We start from the raw sequence: 6,217 nt of genomic DNA, 5'->3' as shown, positions 1-6,217 counted from the left end.
TCGTTCCTTTATGTTTTATTTAGTAGATTTATGGTTTCTTGAGTTTAAATCCTTAATCTATTTTGAGTTAATATTTGTCAGTGGTATAAGACAGGGGTCCAATTTCATTCTTTTGCATGTGAATACTCATTTTTTCCAACATCATATATAGAGGAGACTATTGTTTTCCTATTAAGTATTCTCACCTCCCTTGTCAAATACTAATTGACCTTATATACATGGGTGTCTTTCTAGGCTCTTGATTCTATTCCATTGGTCTATGTATCTATTTTAAAGCAAGAACCACATGGTTTTGATTACTGTAGCTTTGTAATATAGTTTGAAATCAGGAAGTGTGATGTCTTCATCTTTATTCTTTTTTCTCAGAATCACTGTGGCTATTCAGGGTATTTTGTGGTTCCATGCACATTTTAGGATTTTTCTCTATTTCTATATAAAATGTCATTTGAATTTTGATAGCGATTTCGTCAAATCTATAAATGGTCTTGAGTTGTATGGACATTTTAACAATATTAATTGTTCTGACCCATGAATATGGTTTATCTTTCACTTATTTGTGTCTTCTTCGATTTCTTTCATCAATGTTTTATAGTTTTCAGTGTATAGATCTTTCATTTCCTTGGTTAAATTTATTTCTAAGTATTTTATTGTTTTTGATGCTATTGTGAATTTTCTTTTTGGATATTCAGTCATTAGTGTTTAGTAATGAAACTGGGACCCATAGCATCAATGACTGCATGGTCCTTGATGAGCACTGTGGGGAGTCTGTAGTGGCTGCCAGCACTGTTGGAGTCCTTAGTGGTGCCTCCTGGCCAAGCAGGTAGGGGCTAGGGCAAGCAAAAGTGGTAGCTGAAGCCAGTTGTGTGCATACACTCAGCTGCAGGTGCTTGTGTAGAGGTAAAGGCTGGTTAGAGAAACACACATAATGGTGGAGGCCAGAGCCAGCAGCAAGGCTCAGGGAAAACCATGGATACACTGGCAGCTGCAGGAGCCCTGGTTGTTGGCGTAAAATCCTTTGGCTGCAGGATCTCCCCACAGGCACGTGCATGGTAGTGTAGGCCAGTGAAGGGAGTCAGTCTGGTAGCATGCAGGTGCACAGCTGGAGAGGCTAGCTGCAGGTGAGCCTAGCAGGCCCTTATCCTAACCCTAACCTTAATCCATAACACTAACTGACATAACTGGCTGTAATATTTAGTAGCTGTTTAACCTTGGGTATGTTATTTAGTCTTACAAGTCTCAGTACTCTCCTCTATAAAATGGAGATAATGAAACATATTTTGCAGAGTTTGTAAGAGAATTAATGATAGTGTATGTAACTAAATTCAGCCCATTGTTAGGAACTCAGATGACTCTTTTTCTGGCTATGCTAGCCCAGGGCAGAGAAGAGGGGTTGGCATGAGTGAAGCAGAGGTGTATGAGATGACCACCCTGTTCAGAGACCTGTCTGATTGAAAATCTATCAAAGATACCTTTACAAAAGATTAAGGATAAAGCAGAATACCAGTATCCGGAAATACAGGAAAGCATTGTTAAGGAGAAAGAGGATCGAAAGATAAAGTTCCTACTGCATCCGGATTCTAACTGGTTTAATCAGTCCTTTGTTCCAAACAACTTGAATTTTAAATGTGTATGTTGACTTTTGATGGAGACAGAGTGAATGGTTTCTCTGTGGGTAGGTGACAGTTATGAGAAGGTCAACATCCCAGGGTTTAGACATCTGCTTCTGCTTTCTCTTGGTTGTGGAAAGGCACTAGTGACATACCCTGCATATAAATGGCCTCCTTGCCTCGGAGCTGAATTTTCAGGTGGAGGACACCAATGATGGCAGATTGACGGAGGTCAAACTAGAGTCAGTAAGAGAGAAAATAACAGTAGCCAAGCAGCCACATCTGTTCATCTTTAAAATCCTGCCTAGCTGAGAAAAAAATAAATTGAATTCTAATAAGGAGGTATTTATTAAATATCTTAAATCCTATTGCAAAGGGAATGCTGAGGGTTAACTTCATTTGAAAATGAAATGAGTATTAAAATATGACAACATTGGGAAGCGAAAGGTTAGTTTTTTGGCACCCACCTTGGCTGCACAATATCCTTTTACTCTTAAAAAGTGTTGGATAGTAGGCTTTCCTTGTAGCAATTGAAATTCGCCTCCAATCAGAATGACTGATTTAAGAAGTTGGGAGTTGGCTCATGTACCAAATCACAAAAAACAATTAACGCACAATTACAGTTTTATTTGTGTGTCTAATTGCCAATACTATTCATTCACTGGGCTACACTTATTGAGCACCTGGATATTCTTTTTCCTAAAAGAACTTATAGTATAGTGGTGACCTGCTGGGTTGGAGAAGGAGGGTGATGTAAGGACAACAGAGCAACAGTCATGGACCCGACCTCTTGGTTCCCTTGTGGCAGAGGTTAGCAGGGTGCTGCTGATGGCTGCCTGCTGGTATCTGTGTGGGCTTTCTACTGGTTTTGCTGCTAAGGCCTCCAGGAAGGCTCCAATCCTGGCTTTGGCAACAGTGACCAGAGTAGCCATGCCAGCAGCTTCCTCTCCTGTTACCTCCTTCAGTATTGACACCAACCAAGTGATGTTGCTGACAAGCTGCTGCCAAGATGCAGCCTTCCCCAATTGCTCAGTGAAAGCTATTTGATTTTCAGTGCTGCTTCTCTCTCCTGGTCATGGCAGAAAGAAAAAAATAAGAAACAAAACCAGAAAACCAAAATCTGCTCCAGGTATACATAATAATCTTCTGCTTCTTACTTCCAGGAGCTGAGAAAGCAAGGAGCTTCTGGGTTTTGGTCATTCCAGCTATCCTTTCCGGGCAACCACCTTGCCATCTTGCCAAGGTAGGCAGGAGATTGAGACAGCAGCCTAACTACTTGCACAGAAGCACCATATACCACCAGAACTACAGCCAACTCTGGAGCCTGCTTGATGTGGGCCTGGGGAGAAGCTGACCCCAGCAGCAGAAGATGACTGTGTGTGTGCTCCCTTCTGACAGCAGGGCATGCGTTTGTACCTCATGCCATTATTCAACAAACAAGTTCTGAGCACTAGTATTTGTCAAGCATTGTACTAGACAGAAGCTGGTGTTATCCATTCATTTATTAACAAATATTTACTCAATGCCTACTTGGTAAGTGAACACGGCAGAGTCCCCGTCTACTGTGAACCTATTTAAACCTCCATCAGGAGGGACACTCCTTTGGCGCTAAAAGTCTTCCCAGATCTCTACAGTTCTTGAGTCATATGTGGACCTGCATATATTTACTAAGCCGCCTTGAAGACCACATTTGCTCATCAGGCAACATAATTCTCACCTTAAAACTTCCTCATACATATTGCTGCGTAAAAAAAAAAAAATTATCTTTAGGCACTTCATGCTCTTCCCCAATTTTTTGTGCTTAAAGCAGCTGTTCAAAATCTCTCTTTTCATGCAGTTTGGCCATATATGTGGTGCTGTTTTATTTGGTATCTCACTTGTCATACAAGATGACCAAAATCCTGGAAAATAATAAGATAAGCTAAAGGAGCTAGATTATTTGTCAAGGAAAAAGAAAACAAAAAATACACATTTAGTAACTCATTCAGGGATTCACACACCCCTTTGATGTAGCTCCATGAGGTACTTGTCAAGATGGGCTAGAGTGTACTGCCATAACAAACCACCCCCAAATCTCAGTGGCTTAATAGAATGAAATTTTAATGCTAATGATTGAGCTATGACTGTCACAGTTATTCTCAAAAACATCCAGAAAAAAAAAAAACAACCAACGGTTATTGACAGGGAATGTCACTGGATATTGTTAGAGATTACTAAAACTGCATATGGACTTGCTATTTCTTAAAGTCCTGAAAATAGAAGGTCCCTGTTCAGCAGTTCACATTCCTGCTGTAAGAATGAAAGCTTTTCTTCTGTTCCATAGGTTCTTTGTGTGTTTGTTTCTCTCTTATTTGCATTTGTGTCTAGTGTTTGCAAATCATGAGACAAAAAAAAGGTTAAACTTTTGTACCAAGCCTGAATCTTAATCCAAGCTTGGCTGCTCTGACAACCCAGAGTGATTTGGAGGGGCCCTGGATTCCATCCCCAGTCTGTCCCCATCCCTCAAGCCCACATCAACAACTGCTTTGGCTGAATCACTCGTCCAGAATGTGGGCTTCCAATGACTTAATGCTGACAGTGTTTCATCTCACATGTATACCGGGTGATTTTGCTTCCTGCCATTGGGCTTCTCCAATGGATGCCCATAGGAGCTCACTCATGCAGAGCTTGGAAATGCAGGGGAGGTAATACCTCAGGGGGAACTCTCACTCTATGGGAGATGGGAACCAGTGGATAAACGCTCTTACCTCTTGTGCCTTGGTGGAAAATATGGGAGGCATTCATATATGCTCCTTTGTAAGTCCTAGGGACATTGAGCCCCTGCTGCCCATAGCAGCAAATTTAATGAACCCTCTTATTGACTTTCCCTGTCCCCTCTCCTGCCTGGTATCAACTCCCAAATAATCTACCTGCACACAAGTCTCTAAGTCTTAAATTGCTACATCTAACCTCCACACCCTCAAGTAATCTTATTTTCTTACCTAGCGTTCTTCCATTCCAGTTCCTCCTTCTCACTTGACCTCATGGTTATGGCCACAAGTTGAAGATAGCCCTATTTCAGGGTACCCAAACTCAGGACACTGCTTTCTAAAAACCATTGCCATATTAATGAATGCATGCATAGTTAGTTGTGTATACTTATACTCATCCTTACAGTCATCAAACTGCATTTGAGTCTAGGGTCTCTTGGTGTTTCTTGGGGGGTCTGTGGATGAAAATTATGGTAGAGACATATGGTGAATCCAAGAGACCAGAGAATAAAGGCAAGAACTGTGGAAACAACTCCCATGAAATAGGGCTGAGCTCTAATCAAGGAACTGGTCACATGCGCCCAGCTGAATTTCAGAACTGTTATGGACTAGGGACTGCTGTGTGTTCCTTGTTTACCCCTGTTTGAATAGAAGTGCCACAGTGGTTACTTTATGCTTGTTTCACTATCATGTGTTGGGTATGTGGAGGAAAGGTAATTTGTCCCAATAGCTCACAAGTGTTCAGATCAAGAAGAATAGTGCTCAAAGAGTCGTACCCACAAAACTGCACCTGAGGAGCCTCATCTGCACCCAGACTTGATGACACGATCCTGGGCTTCAAGCCTGAGCCTGATGCCATAAACGGAGGAGATCTGGGGGATTTTCGGAATGAGTAGAGTGTATTTTGCGTGTATAAGGAATGTAAATTTTTATGACAAGAAGGTGGATTCTGTCAGATTTTATTTTCCAAAGATGGCCATAAGAATATCTTCCATCCCAGATGATCAAGAGTTTTTCTGTTTTCATATCAAGAAGTGAAGTCCAATTCTCTCCCCTTGAATCCAGGAGGACTTGTGACTTGCTTATAACCAACAGAATGTGGCAGAAAGGATGCTATGTGACTTTGATGCTAGGTCATGACAGGTAATTCAAACTGGTCAATGGGTATGGGGCTTTATTTTGGGATGATGAAATGCTTTGAAATTAGATAGAGGTGGTGGTTGCACAGTATTGTGAGTGTACTAAATATCAATGGGTTGTTCACTTGAAAATAGTTAATTTTATGTTACGTAAATTTCTCTTCAACTAAAAACAATACATTTTAAAAAAAAGTGACTCAGCTTCCACATTATAAGCTGGAACCCTCATACATAGAATTCTGAGTCACTATGTAAGAAATGACTGCCCTAAGGCCAGCATGCTGTGAGGAAGCCCCGACCACATAGAGATGCCACATGTAGGCACTCCCACTGTGGCCCCAACCCAGCACCATGCATGTCAGTGAAGATGCTTTTAGATGATTATAGCATGCAGCCATCAGAAACCACCAGCCACTGGAGTCCTCTCAGCTGAGACTGGACATTGGAGAGCAGTTGTGCCCTTCCTAGTTCCAAACCCACAGAATCTGTGAGTTCAATAAAGTGGTTGTTTCAAACTACTAAGTTTCAGGGCAGTTAGTCAAGCAGCGGTAGTAACTGGATCAACAATCACTAATCCATAGAGACCACTCATTTAGATTTCATTGGAGAAAAGTTAATACTGCACAATGAAGAAAAACTCTTCAATCTGGCAGCTAAATTTTATGTCTCTGAGTCTCAATCAATATATTTTTGCCTTTTTTTCCTGTGTGGTAGATGTATT

This window comes from Equus quagga, unplaced genomic scaffold (assembly GCF_021613505.1).
Source record: "Equus quagga isolate Etosha38 unplaced genomic scaffold, UCLA_HA_Equagga_1.0 1045_RagTag, whole genome shotgun sequence".
In the NCBI taxonomy this organism is placed as follows: Eukaryota; Metazoa; Chordata; class Mammalia; order Perissodactyla; family Equidae; genus Equus; species Equus quagga.
Note: the sequence above shows the minus strand (reverse complement) of the source record.